Here is an 18,469-nt window from a genome sequence, read left to right as displayed (position 1 = left end):
CAATTCGCCAGAATGACCAAGTTTGTTAACCAGTGTGACCAACTGGTCAACCAGTATGATCAGCTTGACAGTCAGCTTGGGGAACCAGGTAGTCCATCAAGCTCATTTGTCCATCAAAACATATGCTATGCTGATTGAGAGCTAACTGGTCAAGCTGGGTGTTTTCATCTGGACGACCAGCTTTATTAAACCACCATGACCATCGAAGACCAGCTGGCCTTGAGCTGGATTTTTCAGCAGGGGCCTTAAGGGCCTTAAAGTCATGAAATATAGTTAAACAGGAACACAAACTGTGAAACCAGTTGGAAAACACATGAAAAGCATGATCAGGGTTATGGCACTTAATGGACAAAAGTATTGGGACACCTGCTCATTCCATTGTTTCCCTAAAAGGGAGTTTATACTGCTTTAGTGGGAGAAACTGTCTCTACTGTCCAAGTAAGGCTTTCTACACTGTTAAAAGTATTAGATCCTTGAGGAACTTTTGGAGGAACCTCTTAGGGTGCTTTAAGGAACCTTTAAAAGAAATAGGTTCCTTGAAAGTTAAGCGCTTTAGAGGTTAGACCACAGTTCCAATCTGAAAAACCTCAAGGAACAGCATACTAGATTTTGGAGGCGCATTGCTGTGAGGATTTGATTGCATTCAGAGACAAGGGCGTTAGTGAGGTCAGGATGATGGATGATCACCTCCCCACCTCATCAACCCCGACTCCCCAACTCATCCCATCCAAAAGTATTGGATGGAGCACCATCCATCATTCCAAAGAACACAGTTAGTTCCACTGCTCCACAGCTCAATGCTGGGGGAGGGCTTTAGACCCCCTCTAGCCCACGGCTGGCATTAGGCTATTAGGCAGCATAGTGCCAATAGGTTCATGTTTATTTGCTCCAGAGAGTCCTATTCTATTGGCAATACGTCTCTACAGGGACTAGACAAAATGTGTGTGTGTGTGTGTGTGTGTGTGTGTTTGCATATCTGTGTCAGCAATGGGTGCAATTTAAAGTAGCTGAGTGCATTCATTAGAAGGGGTGTCCACAAACATTTGGACAGAGAGAGAGAGAGAGAGAGAGAGAGCGGGGGAGAGAGGGAAAGCTCATTAGCTCCAAGTTTTGTTTGTCCAGCATGATGAAGTGGGGCTCTATCTGAAGGGCCTCCTGTCTCCTGTTATTACACTCTCGCTCTGTTATTGTTCTCACGTTTAGGACCCCAGTGAAAACATTGCTCTCTCTCTCTCTCTCTCTCTCTCTCTCTCCCTCTCTCTCGCTCTCCCTCCCTCTCCTTCTACATGATTTGTCTGATTTTAAAGAGCCCCTATCACTGAAAAGCGACGTTGCCTTGGCTGTTCCGGTAGTCTATGCACATTTACCTCTCACCATATCCCCTCGTTCAGCCTACAGCAGTTCAACCCCACCCATTCAGACTTATTGAATGAGGCACAATACAGTCCAAATGTTTGTGGACACCCCCTCTATTGAATGCATTCAGCTACTCTTAGTTGCACCCATTGCTGATACAGATGTGCAAATGCACACACAGATGTAGCTAGTCTAGTCCCTGCCAATAGAGCAGGACTCTCTGGAGCAGATAAACATGTGGAACCTATTGGCACCATGCTGCCTAATGCTAGGTGTGGGCTAAAGGGGTGTAACGCCCCCCAGCATTGAGCTGTGGAGCAGTAGGACTAACTGTGTCCTCTGGAATGATGGATGGTGGTGCTCCATCCAGTAGTTTTGGATGGGATGAGTAAGAGGGGTTGGGGTTGATGAGGTGGGATGTTGATCATCCAACATCTTGACCTCACTAACGCTCTTGTGTAACGCTGAATGCAATCAAACACTCACAGCAATGCTCCTCCAAAATCTAGTAGAAAGCCTCCTTCCCTGGACAGTAGAGACAGTTGCTCTTAAAAAGCAGGATACACTCTTTTTAATACCCTTGATTTCAGAAGAAACAATAAATGTCCCAATACTTTTGTCATATTTGGCAACAGGCTTTTCTATCGTAAACTACGACCACAGTAAAGCCTGCACCTGACCACAGTCCAGTCGAGAGGTCAGACTCTGCTTCCACAGGGGCTGGAATTTGCTCCACAATACGGCCTTGTTCTGCGTTCATTTCAATCTCGATTTTCTGCCAAGGTCATGATACATATTTATATGAAGTGTAAATAGACCAGGCTCATAAAAACTGACCGCTGTTTACAGCTGCCTTTCTTTTCCACTCTAAACTTTGCTCTGGCTGATTGTCGCTACCGATAGTGGTGGAAGGCCCTGCTGCATTAATCACCATCTCGGAAAATTGGGTGAATAGCTAGCGGCGGGGGGGAATGAAACAATTCGTGGAGCATCAGGAAAAATAAGACGTGGTTGGAGTGTTTAGAGTTAAACAGTCTTGCTTGGAGCGAAAGTCCAGCTGCCGTCCAGACAGAAGAGCAGATAAGTGGCTATTTGTTCATTGTTTAAAGTGCTGTTATAAATATTTATCGGGAATGCATGTTTTAATATTGGAATTTTGGGAACGGTCCATAATGAGTAAGCATTTTGGGTTCGAACATATAAGAGAGCATTACTGGCGCTTTGCAGCATTTTGGCCCAAAGGTGGCCAAAGGTGTTTTGACCCAGACAACTGAAAGGTTAGAGAGATGACATCACAACAAGCGGTTATACAGCCTATTTCACACTCGAACCGTGGACATTAGGTCTCGAATTACGTGGCCACCAGGGGGCCCCCAAGAGCACCAAGATATTCTGATAAAAATACATATGGGTTGCCAGATTAATCTTCCTTTGGGCTTATTTTTATTAACACAGTTTTTTTGTCATGTGTTCCTTCAGCAAAGATCTAAAGAGCTTCTGGAGAAACGTCAGGTTCTCGAAATACAACGAATAAAATGTTATGGTTAAAAAAAGCTCAGTTATTCTAATGTTAGAGACATTAGATCTCTCGCCCTCCTTTTTATCTCTCTTGCACAAACACATTCACACCCAAGGCAGTTTAGGGCAGGTGGGTCAGTTTACTCAAACTGACCACATGAACCCAATGTTTTTGTTAGAAGAACCCACCCTCCCTCACTGCACCCCACAGAGATAAAATGGTCACCCCCCCACACACACACACACACTCACACACACTTACATTTTACCCCCAAGGGTTTTTTTTTATTATCATGACTGACATCACATTAACATTTCTCTCTTGTGCTCTTTGAGTCACTAAATGAATTTACTGCTCTTTATTTACATTCACATTAAAGGTCTTCTCCAGAGCGACTGACAGAAGAGCTTCACTGTTTACCCAGGAAACACCGTTAGCTAGTTTGTATCAGCTAAGATCCAAAGGATACCGCTGAGCTTAGATACTACTGAAGACTGAAGTCAGTATGGAGACCATGGTCCTCAACATATACCCCATCGGTCATTATACAGTCGGCCTAAGGGTCAAAACTGTGGACTGTGTTTTTCATTGTTTTAAAAGCGTCAGGACTCAAGGCCATGACTTTGCACCTAATAAAACAACGCTAAGAAGTATCTGTGCTGCTGAGAGGAGCTGTAATCTTAGCTAAGCTGAGGTTGGGTCTCTCTGCTTGACGTACTATTGGAAAGGGAAGTGGAGTGAAGAAGTACTGTGGCAGTAATGTGTGTGTCCATAGTGATAGTGATAGCATGTCGACTCAACATCGCTACCACAGCATTAGCAGTGCGTCAGCCTTTGCCCAGCATCGGTACTGCAGTGTTAGCATCATTACCACAACATTAGCAGTGCTGTCGGCCTACCACGCCGGCCACCGGCCTTGCCCAGCATTAGCAGAACTGCCACAACATCAGCAGTGCTGTCGATGCTCTAGCCATGAGCATCGCTACCACGCCGGCCACCGGCCTCGCCCAGCATCGCTACCATGGTGATTTCAGCGCTATCACAGTGTTTGCATCGCTACCACGCCGGCTGTCAACCTTTCTCAGCATCCCTACTGCAATGTTAGCATTGTTAGCACCACAACATTAGCAGTGCTGTCGGCCTACCACGCCAGCCTACAGCCTCGCCCAGCATTGGTGCTGCAGCGTTAGCAGTGCTGTCGGTCCGGTAGCCCTGAGCATCGCTACCACCCCAGCTGCCGGCCTCGTTCAGCATCGCTACCATGGTGATTTCATAGCTATCACAGTGTTTGCATCACTACCACACTAGCTGTTGGCCTTCCTCAGCATCGCTATTGCAGGGTTTTCATTAATATCGTTGATTTAGCGTCGCTACCTTGCCTGCTGCCGGCATTGTGCCGTTATTGACAAGGTCCTGGGATCCATCACCATCAGCACTAAGCTTTAAGATGCATGAAATCCGATCTGACCGTTCACATTTATCTGATCTAGGACCACATAGATCTGATTTGACATGTCTACACAGCACAGTGAATCAGATGTTGTGGCTTTAAGACTGTCTAAGAAATTCAGAGATTCAGTGTCTCTTATTTTTGCTGTTCACACAAAAAAGGCCTGAGACAGACAGACAGACAGACAGACGTAACACCCACACACATGAACACGCTGACATGAAGGAAACAGAGAAGAGAAGAGCCGTCTCCTTTGATCAACAACTCGACAGCAAACAACCCAGCCAGAGGTGAAGCAGCGAGACTAAAAGACAGACAGCGCAGAAGATGATAAACATAATAAAAATAACATAATCCTGCTTTGCTCCATCTTCACACCTGTTCATCTGACGTTAGCTCAACACTCTGAGGGGGTAAGTGACTGTAACAGCGCACAGGGCCGACACAATCACCAGCTTGCTCTGTGGGTGTATCTGCTGACAGGGTGAGCGACTTTCAGCCCTGATCTTTCCAAAATCCAGGTTTGAAAAGCAGCTATTTGGGAGATTGTTTGTATAGTATCAATCTATATATCCATCTGTCTGTCTGTTTACCTGTCTATCTATCTCTCTATCTATCGTTAGGCTACTGTCTGTCTGTGTGTCTGTCTGCCTATCTATCTATAGGTGTCTCTATTTATATATCTATTTGTCTCGTTCTGTCTGTCTATGTATCTATATGTGTAGGCCTATCTGTGTGCCTAGATGTCTACCTATAGGTCTATCTATCTAAAGGTGTCTATCTATCTGTCTGTCTTCCTATCTACCTATCTTTATATCTATCTGTCTGTCTGTATGTCTACCTATAGGTCTATCTATCTATATATCTATCTATCTATCTATCTATCTATCTATCTAATCTGTTTGTCTGTCTGTCTGTCTATAGGTCTATCTATCTATATATACCTGTCTGTCTGTCTATCTACCTTATCTACCTGTCTCTCTCTCTCTGTCTATCTATCTATCTATCTATCTTTTTATCTATCTGTCTGTCTATATATCTACCTATAGGTCTATCTATCTATATATACCTGTCTGTCTGTCTGTCTGTCTATCTATCTATTTATCTATCTGTCTGTCTATATGTCTACCTATAGGTCTATCTATCTATCTATCTATCTATCTTTTTATCTATCTGTCTGTCTATATATCTACCTATAGGTCTATCTATCTATATATACCTGTCTGTCTGTCTGTCTGTCTATCTATCTATCTATCTATCTATCTTTTTATCTATCTGTCTGTCTATATATCTACCTATAGGTCTATCTATCTATATATACCTGTCTGTCTGGCTGTCTGTCTGTCTATCTATCTATCTTTTTATCTATCTGTCTGTCTATATGTCTACCTATAGGTCTATCTATCTATCTATATACACCTGTCTGTTTGTCTGTCTGTCTGCCTATCTCTATCTGTCTGTCTGTCTATCTATCTATCTATCTATCTGTCTATATTTTTATCTGTCTGTCTGTCTGTGTATCTGTTTGAGTTTGGAGTCTGAGGTGTTCTTACGCTGTATTAAAAAGTTACAGAGCAGTAGTTTTTATGTTTTCCCTCTCTGAGCGGCTCTCGGGTCATTCCTGTCATTCCTGTGATTAGTGAAGCAGTGTGTTTCTCACGCTGGGACAAGCGCAGTCTGCTCTGTCTCCTTGCCTTGCTCTCTCACTCCCACCTTCATTCGGGCCCCAGCCGGGTGGGAGAGAGAGCAGAAAGACAGGATTCCGCACTTTCAGCTCCTTTCTCTTCATCCATCCACACACACACACACACACACATTCCAAACCCGTTCCTGCTGGCAGAGCAGCATTCCAGTCTTCATTGTTGGGAAGAGGACGATCAGGGAGAGGTGTAAGGATGAAGGGAGAGTAACGGCAGGTTTTTTTTCCCTTTTCTTTTCTTAAGAACGAGGGAGGCGACGGTCTAATGTGGTTTATAGTGTGTGATTATCACCAAAGGGGTTGGCAATCACACACACACACACACACACACACACACACTTAATGAGCTATCACTATAGGAGAGACACTGTGGTCAATAATGACATATGTACACATCATCTACAGAGACACACTTCTGCACAGTGTAAAGCATCACTACTGTTAATTTAGTTAATAATATAATATATATATATATATATATATATATATATATATATATACACTACTATACTACTACTATACACTGTACTACCATATATAAAACTATACTACTACATATTTAAAAATTACAAAAATAATGTACATTACGTTAAATATGTTTTTTTAAATTATATTTAGAAAATAAATATCAATAGTTTGAAGTTTTTTAAAGACTTTGATCATGTATATTATATATTTTATTCATAATAATCATAATATAATAATGATAATATACGTTATGTTGCTACTATTGCACAAAAACTTCTTCATTTTTTCTGTTTCATCATCACTATAGTGATCATCATCACTATAGTGCAAAAACATCCATAAATCTTCATAATGTATTTTTATTAGATTTGATATGTCATGATAAATGGACCAATTGAAATCCTCCAGAAAGACCATATATCTAAATCTATAAAATAAAATCTAAAGTAAAATCTGTTTCATCTTCCATTAAAATGTATGTTTTCTCATTCTGCTGTAAAATTGCCATTTTGGAGATTAGATGAGGTTTAAAATGCCCACATGTGATAGTATCAACATGCCTCAGATGTGATTTACATATTGTAGCTATCAGATCAAAGCCTTGTATCTTCAAAACAGCAACTTTCCAGGAGCAGGAAGAAACCTCCTTAACTTTGGAACAATGGAAGTCAACGGAAACAGATTTTAGGCCGAGTCATTCCGGAGCATTTCTATCTGCCCGTTCATCACGATCTTCTAAAGCAACGTAAAGACCAACTGCCAGCTTCATTCTACGTCAAAAAGTGGATTTTTTTATCATGACTGAGCTGAGAGACCGAGATATATATATATATATATATATATATATATATATATATATATATATATATATATATATATATTGTTAAAAAAACGTCAGCATCCACGCACTGCAGCGAAAGCTAACATGGATTCGGGAATTTCTCAGTATTTGCTGATGTGTCTGCAGGTAGGCCGAGCTGGGAAATGGAGCTCCACCAATTTGTGGAAAAGCCTCTGATGTGCAGATCAGCTCCACCTGAGAGTGCGCTGAGCTCCAGCTTCAATGGAAGAGGTGAAGCTCAAAACACACCTGAGCCAAGGAGGCAACCACGGTCAAGTCTAATCCTCAAACCTAACCTTAATCCTAATCCTAATCCCAGTCCTTTAAAAACAGCACCTAATGGTTTAAAGGTCTTGGAAATGTACAAAAACAAACACACACACACACACACCTGATGAGAGGTATCACTTGAAGGGAAAGACACTGTTGTCAAAGACACAAACACACACACACACAGACACAGACACACACATAGAGACACACACCCACACACACTGAGTCGCCAGGTGTGAAAGGCAATCCTACCATTTCAGATAAGAAGCTCACACGGGCTCCTGGGGTTTTCAGTGGGCAAACAAAACCCCTCTCAGTACACACACACACACACACACACACACACACACACACACACATACACACAATGTTACACAACACAGCTACTTTCTCACTGTCTGCTCTGTAAATCGAGATAAAAACATTCTTTCTTTCTCCCTTTCTGTCCAACACACACACACACACACACACACACACACACACACACACACAAATGGCCGTTCCTGTGGCGTGTAGGATGTCTTGAGGTTCTGTGATAAAGTGTTTGGTGAGTTTGGTTCTCATGGCTGACCTTCATTTCACTTTCTTGCAGAGTCTCTCTCTCCCACACACACACACACACACACACACACACACACACACACACACACACACATACACACACACAATGTCTCAGCTGACCTTAACGCAAAGCATAGCTTCCTCTACTACAGAGGCACAGAGGTAAACACACACATACACACACACACCTACACAATATACATGCATATATTCATTATGTTTTCTCTCTCTCTCACACACACACCCACACACACACACTGCTGATAAGGGAAAGGAATGTGTTTAATGCAGACTGTGTTAAGTGTGTGTATGTGTGTGTGTGTGTGTGTGTGTTTCTGCCGTAACTCAGAAGCATTTCACACTCTATCCGGTTCCCTTGTGAAGGGCCCTTAATGCGGGGCTCCACCGAGGACCAGCCGAGAACAACAAACAAACCTGCAGCACACACACACACACACACACACACACACACACACACAGTGTAAATATTTGTCTGACCAGACGTGACCGTTCACTTCAGTTCGGCTGAGTTCAGACATCATACATATATCTCACTATATGTCCAAAAGTTTGTGGACACCCCATTTATTGAATGCATTTAGCTACATTATGTTGCACCCATTGCTGATATAGATTAGCAAATGCACACACACACACACACACACACACACACACAGCTTATCTAGGTCCTGTAGAGAAGTACTGCCAATAGAATAGTACTCTCTGGAGCAGAGGAAAATGAACCTATTGGCACCATGCTTCCTAATGGCAGCTGTGGGTCAGTGGAGGAGGCACTTCTAGAACCTTCACATTCAGACTGAAGACGCACCTGTAGAACCTTCACATTCAGAATGAAGACGTACTTGCAGAACCTTTACATTCAGAATAAAGATGAACTTGCAGAACCTTTACATTCAGAATGAAGACGTATTTGCAGAACCTTCACATTCAGAATGAAGATGCACTTGCAGAACCTTCACATTCAGAATAAGGATGTACTTGCAGAACCTTCACATTCAGAATGAAGACGCACTTGCAGAACCTTCCCATTCAGAACAAAGACGCACTTGCAGAACCTTCACATTCAGAATAAAGATGAACTTGCAGAACCTTCACATTCAGACTGAAGACGAGCTTGTAGAACCTTCACATTCAGACTGAAGACGTACTTGCAGAACCTTTACATTCAGACTACAGACGTACTTGCAGAACCGTCACATTCAGAATGAAGACGTACTTGCAGAACCGTCACATTCAGAATGAAGACGTACTTGCAGAACCTTCACATTCAGAATAAGGATGTACTTGCAGAACCTTTACATTCAGAATGAAGACGTACTTGCAGAACCGTCACATTCAGACTAAAGACGAACTTGCAGAACCTTCACATTCAGACTAAAGACGTACTTGCAGAACCTTCACATTCAGAATGAAGATGAGCTTGCAGAACCTTAACATCTGAAATAAAGCCTGAAGTCTGAACGGGATCCCCGCCTCCCAGTACGATTTTTCGGTAAGAGTTTGTTAATAAATCATTACTTACTGAATAGTAAATATTAACTACATTTATTGGATGTCTTTATTTAAACTGAATGACAAAATAACAGTTAATAATCTAATAATTCAGGTAACTCTTTTTTCTGTATTCGTAAAAATATCGAGAACCCACAAAAACACGTCCGAATTTCAACAAGGCCTTTTCTTTTCATTCAAATCATGATAAACTACCTCCTTTAAATGCAAACGTGAGCCAGACTGAAAGTTCACAGGGGCACTTCGGACAGAATCTCCACTCGTTTCAATGAGCTTCAAGAGAAACACTCAGACACACAGTACGGACGAGGCTGGCTGTGAGACAATAGAGGCCGGTGAAGGTGAGCTAGTCTAAACACAGTGCATCACTCAGCTTTGGCTTTAACTGAGACTTTCTATAGCAATTCCTTCCAGATCTGGTGCGATGTGTTATCACTGTCCCCTGAGTGTGTCCAAGACAATAGACGAGCTGTACAATGCAGCCGAGCCCCCGGTCTGGAGACGGAGGAAAAAGACGGTCAATAGATGGTCAATATGGTCAGATAAATACATGCTGAGATTCAGGGGATAATACTTAACCTGAGATATCAAAGACAATGCTATCAGAGGGAGTGTGTGGGAGTGTGTGTGTCTGTGTGTTAAAAAGAAAGCTTGCGTGCATACACACTTATACATACCAAACCCTCAGCAGCCTGTAGTTACACATTAGAGAGAGAGAGAGAGAGAGAGAGAGAGTAGGTCTATCTATGCTCTGTCTGAATACCCTCACAGGACCCTCTCATAAAACTGTGTGAAAGGTGTGATCTCTTTAACAGTAACAGTACGGTTTTACTGGTCTTACACACCCTGAGCAGCTCGTAAATCCAACACACAAACACACACACACACACACACACACACAAACACACTGATTCGGTTCTAAAGTAGAAAGAAGCCTCTGCTCCTTCTACAGCCGAGTACACACAGTACAAATACAACTGACTGACCGACTGGTTCTGACAAAACTAACATTCAAATTGAAATTCTTATTGAATTTTAATTCTAATTCTAGGTTTTAATAAAATGATTAAAAATATGATTTTAATAAAATGATCAAAATGAAATTAAGAAAAAATGATCAGAAATAAAGTTCTATTCAAATGATCAGAATTAAGTTCTGACAAAATGATCAGAAAACAGTTCTAATAAAAGTAGAATGAAGTTCTAATGATCAGAATAAAGTTTTGATAAAATGTTCAGTAATAAAGCTCTAATAACATTAACATGACATTCTAATAAAATAATCAGAATACAGTTCTAATAAATCTGTCAGAAATGTCCTAGTACAATTATTCAAATAGATTTCTAATAAAATTAACAGAACAATGTTCTAATAAAATGATCAAAATGATGTTTTAAAAAACATTAATTACAAAAATCTGAAATTGTAAAAAAAAAAAAAAAAGAAGTGAAATGTATTATTAAAGAGTGGAATTTATGGTCTTAAAACTTTGTTCTAAAATAAATACTTTATACTTTATTTTCCAAAAATACCTTTTTTGTGTGTATGCCATAAAATAATTGAAACCTACATTTAATATTTTACAATTAAATGAAAATATGAAAATATGATGTAACAAGATTTATTAATAATAAACAAATAAGTTGAAGTAAAGTAGCAGGAGGGGGTCTGCTGTGCTGAAAATAATAATAATAATAATAATAATAGTAATAGTAATAATAATAATAATAATAAACACTGTTAGTTATTTACTGGTGTTGTTGGTCGATGGCGTCTCTGTGAGGAGGAGGTTTGGACGCTGCCGTCTGAGGCGGAGTGAAGGGGAACGCTCGCTCTGCAGCTGTGTAACTGATACTGCTGTTAGCCGGTTAGTCAGTGTGCTGCTTTTCCTTCAAAGCTTGACCTACGGAACAGTAAAGCTGGAGGGCCAAACTGCTCATGGCCTTAGGTGCTCTACAGGTGGGGTCATCATGTTCTCCACCCCCACAGACCCTCCTCCACACACACACACATAACACACCTGGTGAGGCTGTTTGTCTCTTTGTACCTGAAAAGGTTGTCGCCACCTTTGTGAGGAATTCAGTTCTTATCCAAGACGGTCTAAATCACTTGACCTTTGAACGTTAGCGCAATCTGACAATCCGATCACTCAAGTCGTCCCCCACCCAACAACTGCTGCTTAGAGGAGGGCTGGTCGCAATCAAACCATGGCAAAATGAACGCTGAAGACTAATTCTAAACATGGTGGAGGTAGTTTCACAGAGTACTGTGTATATTACATTTTTTCAAAGTCATATTTAAACTAATTAAAAATGAACTGATTGAAATGAAAAATGTATTAAAAATGAACTACTGATGTATCATAACCATAACTATTTTCATCGTAGATGTTTTATGAAATGCTGTAAATAATAATATCAGAATTTACTTCTATATATTAGAACTATATTAAAGCACAGTTTTAAAGCAAGTAAACCACTCACAGTGAGAGTTAGTCAGACTAAAGTACAGTCTGTAAACATGGTGGAGGTAGTTTCACACACTGTTTCAACTAAACTTCCCATAATAAACGATGAAAGAAGTCTATATCTCCAAATATACATTCAAACCTGTTCATATTTTGGAGGTTTCTATGCACAGATTCAAAAAAAAAAAAAATCTAAAACATGCTATGAAAAAACAAACAAAAAAACATCTAATTACATAAGTATAATTTTATTTTAATTTACATTTACATTTACAGCTGCATTTTACAGTGTATTCAGTTTTAAGAAGGTTTACTAACAAAATAAGATTTTAAATTTTTTTTTTTACAATTTCAAGGAAACAAATTTATAATAGATATTACTCCTGAACTTTAGAATATATGCACAAAATGAACAGTTTACTTTCTGTACAATGTAAAGTTTGAAGGCTTAACATTTAGATTTGTTGTAAATTTAAATTTGTCACTGTCGTGATATCTTATATCTCAGGTTTTGTCATTTTGACCTTTTTGCCATAATATATATTTATTTATTTATTCATTTATGTTTTTTGTATCAATATACCGATTTTATGGTGAATGGACCAATAGAAATGCTCCAAAACATTACTAAAATATTTTTTTATTGACTTGCATCACGAGTTAAGACTTAAGGTTTTTCCTTTCTCCTGTAAAGCTGCTGTTTCTTTAGAGATGTGTGTAGACATGCACTCAGAAATCCAGCAATAATCAGATTTCTGCAGTTATCTGATAATTCAAGTGTTCATGTAAACAGCATACTCCGGTTTCTTAGATGGGAGTAAGGTCTAGAAATCCAATTAAGAAATCTGATAAAGAGCGCTGGAGCTCTCTTTCTTTAGCTCGGTGATCGGATTTCTCAGTGTATGCACACTCTTAACCGAGGCTGCCTCGGATTTCTCAGTCTGCGAATGCGCGAGAACAAGACGGTGGTGCCGGAGAAACAAGCAATATATCAGATGTTCCTCACATTGTGTCAGAACTTCATGAAGATCGGACCAATAGAAAAAAATGCTCCAAAATGACTTGGACTAAACTCTTTTTACATTGAGTTCTTTTCTCCTGTAAAGTTGCTGTTTTTTAAGATACAAGTGAGTGTGTATTCATGCACTCACAAATTCTTGCGGTTTAAGAAATCTGATAAAGAGAGCTGGATTTTAGCTCGGTATTTTAGCTGGATTTCTCAGTATATGTACACTCTTAACCGAGGCTGCCTCGGATTTCTCAGTCTGCGCATGCGGGAAAACAGGCCACTGTGCCGGAAATAAGCAGACAGCACCGGATTCACTTTTCGGATTCCTGACAAAATCTGATTTCCTGCAGTCGGATTATTATGAAGAGCATTGCTGATTGGTTCATTACAAAAAAACATGAGGGAAATATCCTCCCCAGCCCCCAGAATGTACAGCCTACAGTCAGGTGGGATCAAACACCATACAGCGCCCCCACGGTGGGCCCATGCCACTTGCTGACCTCTCTTTTCCTGACCGCCCTGCTGGGATGGGTGTTGGAACATGAAGCTGCCGTTGCCCCTCTCTGAGGGGAGTCCGTGTGGAAGCACTTTCTCTTTCCTCTTCCCATACCCCTGCTATTGAACACCTGTTTCACACAGTCTCCTCTCCACCTTCCTCTGGACTGTCCCACGCACCGCTGCCCTGGTCACATGTAGCGAGGCTCAGCTTTGACCGGACCATACAGTAGAAAGCACTGAGCTGATCGCTGTGAACGAGGCAAACAGGAAGGAACCGATTGGCTATGTTGAGTCTTGATGTGAGGTGATTTGATGTTTCTGGCTTGTGGAGGCTTCAGGGTGAATGAACCCAGCTGGCCACCAACGTCAACGGACATTGAAATCTAAAGGAATGTAGGATGTGATGTTGGGTGACCAGAATTCAATGTCGGGACAACGTCTAATGGCGACGTCTAATGGCGACGTCAATTTGACGTAGAGGTGTGATGACAGCTGAGGTTGATGTTTTGTTGCTTTACAATTGTGGTACTAAGTAATCCAAAATCCAACGTCTTCCAAACGTTTCACTACAGGTTCATATTAATTTTGAGTATCGAGTTTTGGTTATGAGGTTCATCAAATTCCAACGTCTGATCAACAACTATCTTAATGTCCACTTAACGTGTCATTCTAACATCTAACAAACTAAATTGTGGTGTAGATGATCAAAATCCAACCTTGTCCAAACATCTAATGTCCAAACATCTAATGTGAAATATGGTGTGTAAAACCCAACGTCTGGTTAACGTCAATCGTAACATCAACTGGATGTGACATGGTTTCAAATTTCTGCCATCAGATAACCAAAATTCAACATCTTCCAAATGTCTCAGTCCAGTGACATATCGCCGTAGATATGCTGACATTTACTTGAGAGCCATGGTGACCACAAGCCAACATCTGGTCAACATCAATCTGAACATCCACTCAACATGTAACTCATTAGATGTTGTAATTTAGTTTTTTAAAGTTGTGATGTCAAATAACCAAAAAATCCAACGTCTTCCAAACGTCTGATTCCAATATCATGTAGGCATAGAATATCAGCTTGGTGACCAAAACCCAATGTCTGCTCAACATCAATCTAAACATCCACTCAACATAACATTCTAACGACATTGGATGTTTTCATGGTTTAAAATAGTGGTGTTAGGTAACCAAAATCCAGCGTCAACGTCTCTCCAATGTCATACTGATGTTTAGTACGAGGTATGATAGTCACTCAACGTGACTGTCACGTCATTAGATGTTGATATTTCGCTGGTTTCAAATTATTGCGTTCAGTAACCAAAATCCAATGTCTTCCAAATGTTTCACAGCAACGTCAAATGGACATAAAATACCAGCAGTAGACGTTGATCTGTTGTTGTTTTCAAACTGTGGGTCTATCAGTATGTTCTCATATGAAATTAAAATGTAACGTCTGTCAAACGTTTGAGTCCAACGTTAGAGTCCAGCGCCTTTATTACACCAAACTGACATCCAGGGCCTGCTGGGAATCAATGAAACTCTCGCTCGCGCTCTCTCTCTCTCTCTCGCCTGCACACTCTCGCTCTCTCTCACTCCCGCAGTGCATGAGAACATGGCAGGAGTGCGACTCTGTTTGCTCGCTCTCAGAGCTAAAAGAAGAGCAGGGTAAAAACAGAGCACTAGAGTGTGTCTGTGTTCAAAGGGAAAGGTCGCAGGTCAGGCCCGAGGGGGTCGGGGGCTGGAGGTTTTTGAACCCCCAACCTCCACGACCCTGCTGTCACACTCTACATCTAATAGAGAAACCTCACACTTTAATGGAGTCTCCTACAGGTTAAGTAGGGCTGTGGGGGGATGAACTAAAACGTTCAGAAATTAAAAAAACAATAAAAAGAAAAACAGATCGAACTGAAACAACCAATGAAACTAAAGTGTTGTTTTGTTACTTTATTTTTTTATAAAAAAAACTAAAACTGATCAGTAAATGTAACCAGTATAACAGAAATAAGAGATATAATTTTTATTATATTTATATATACATATATATATTTATTTACTTAAAATTGACAAAAATTGCTTTTAAAATTTTTACATAAAATTTGCTATTTTTCTATTTTTCGACATAACAAGAATCTGGCTGTTGTAATTAACAGAATTTCACGATGAACGGACCAATAGAAATGCTCCAAAATGGCTTGCATTGAAAATTACGAATATTTTTGCCTTTTCCAGTAAAAGAAAAGCAGGGCTGGGGGGGGGTGTTTTTCTATATTTTTAGGACTAAAACGTTCAGAAAAAAAAAAAACAACAATAAAAAGAAAAATAGATTTGAATTAAAACAACCAATGAAACTAATGTGTAAAATACACACACACACTCACACACACACATTTATATATATATATATATATATATATATATATATATATATATATATATATATATATATATACTGTAGGAGCTCCAGATCTCATCAGAACTGATAAAGCAGGTGAACATTAATCCAGAAAAAGGAGAAACAAGAGCTTCTCATTCTGAAGAAAGAAAGTAGTGAGATCTTGTCGGTGAGCTAGTCTGAAGAACAGAGCTCGGTTCCTCCAGGTTTCTCCTGGACGCTCCCCAGTCCAGCCAGCCAGCACAGCGTGGAGGATGTGTTCTACTCCATCAGCAGCAGCAGCAGCAGCTCACCTGATTTACCATCATTAAGCCCTGATTTACCACCAAACCAGGTGTTGATCTGAGGAGAACTCTAAATAACACTAGACTCCATGAGAGAGGAGAACTTTGGAGATGTTCTAATGATGAACACAGTGATGGAGAACCACCACCACTTTCTGTAGGAGTGTCATTATTAGTGTTTATTCTGATATTAGTGATTTACTGAGCAGATAGGAGGGGCCTAAAACTTTGCATATATATATATATATATATATATATATATAAAACATAACATTCCAGGTCATTTTGGAGCTTTTCTATTGGCCGATGCATCCTGGAAAAAACAGCTCCCAGATTCACAAAGTGAAAAACTGTGAGATATGAGAGATATAAGAGATACGACAACCATATATATATATCCAACATATGGGACGTATACGACCCCACGTCCTGACACTGTATATAAACAAACCTCAGTGTGTGTGAAGAGAAAGGCTGAAAAAGGGCGGGGGGGGCGAGAGGATATAGGTGTGAAAATAGAGATGACAGAACAGCTGGAAAGATATTAAGACTACACACACACACACATACACACACACACACACAAAGCCCTTTGAAGCTTTAAATTGTGAAGATCTTTACCATCCTAATGGAGCATAAAGGAAAGAATGTGTGTCTCATGACTGAGAGACAGGATAAAGAATGACTGACCCCCTCGTACGGCACTGCTGGACTGTGGTGCCCTCTAGTGGTGCCATGTGGAGGAGGAAGAGGAGGAGGAGGGAAACTCCCATGCCAAGGTGTCTGCAGCTCATAACAAAAGGAAGGACAATGGTCAATAGCAAAAAGGAAAGAAAACACATTAGTACAGTCACGTTACAGTAAGTTCGCTAATGCTACGCTAATTGCTAACGCAAGAGTGTCCTCCCCGTTATATATCAGATGGCAGTCCATCAGCCTAGACGTGTTTGGAGTGTTGGACGTTTGCCCCTTCAGTCCTGCAGTGAAGCTATGAGGCTAATTTAACAGAAAGGCCTAAGACATGCATTTCGGTGACATAGACTTCCATTCATTTTTAGCGACATTAGCCTCATCACTCCTGCGCAAAACTAAAGAAGCAAATGTCCGACACCAAAGATACCTTGGCTGGTGGGGTATGTTGGGAAAAGTGGGCAATTATGCAAATTTGATTGTTCATTGAAATGTTCCTTTAAACTCCTAATAGTGTGTGTTAGTGTGTGTTCTGGTCTGCGCTGTACTGTAAACGATGTCTACAGATTAAGTGTGTGTAGAGTCGCCTAGGAGCTGGAGGTAGGGGTGTATATGTGTGTGTGTGTGTGTGTGTGTGTGTGTGTGTGTGTGTGTGTGTGTGTGTTGCTCTGCCCTGGCTGTTTCTCACGCCGTGCACCATAGTCATGTCTCTGTTCACTGTGAGCTCAATTTCCTGCCATTGAAATAACTGCGCTCAGCCCCCTCCCCATGCCTTATCCACCCATCACACACACACACAGTCACACAACAGACTAGGGAAGCACACACACACGCACACACACACACACACACGCCTGCAGTAGCATGACACATGAACGTAAAATGTATTCAATCCGTTGTAATCGTTAACCATACACCAATCAGCCATAACATTAAAACCACCTGAGTAATGTTGTGTAAGCCCCCTCATGCACAGATATGCCAATGCACACACACATACAGGCACACACAGCCTCTCTGGAGCAGATTAACATGAACCTATTGGCTCCACGCTGCCTAATAGCTAATGGCCTCAGGCCGTGGGCTAGAGGGGTCTAAAGACCCCTGGAATTGAGCTGTGGAGCAGTGGAACTAACTGTGTTCTCTGGAATGATGGTAGAGCTCCATCCAGTACTTTTCGGATGAGTTGTGGAGTTGGGGATGATGAGATGGTGTGGTGATCATCATCCAACATCCTGAGCGCACTAACGCTCTTGTCGCTGAATGCTCTCAATCAAATCCTCACGGCAATGCTTCTCACAAATCTAGTAGAAAGCCTTCTTCCCTGGACAGTAGAGTGGACAGTTACGCCAACAAAAGCAGGATCAGATCTTTTTAATACCCTTGATTTCTAAAGAAACAATGAATGAGCAGGTGTCC

The 18,469-nt window shown here is 40.9% G+C and overlaps 1 protein-coding gene across 1 annotated transcript in view; it reads right to left on the bottom strand.

The window, feature by feature from the left end:
- The window catches only part of arglu1a (arginine and glutamate rich 1a), an 81,929-nt gene extending 70,331 nt beyond the window's left edge, over positions 1–11,598 (bottom strand). The window contains exon 1 of the transcript XR_011980060.1: positions 11,454–11,598. The gene's annotated coding sequence lies outside the window, so the exon portion shown is untranslated. The remainder of the gene's footprint in view (positions 1–11,453) is intronic.
- Positions 11,599–18,469: the final 6,871 nt, after the last annotated feature.

Source organism: Salminus brasiliensis, chromosome 8 (genome assembly GCF_030463535.1).
Source record: "Salminus brasiliensis chromosome 8, fSalBra1.hap2, whole genome shotgun sequence".
NCBI lineage: Eukaryota > Metazoa > Chordata > Actinopteri > Characiformes > Bryconidae > Salminus > Salminus brasiliensis.
The sequence above is the reverse complement of the archived record's forward strand: the minus strand, read 5'-3'. Positions and strand labels throughout refer to the sequence as shown.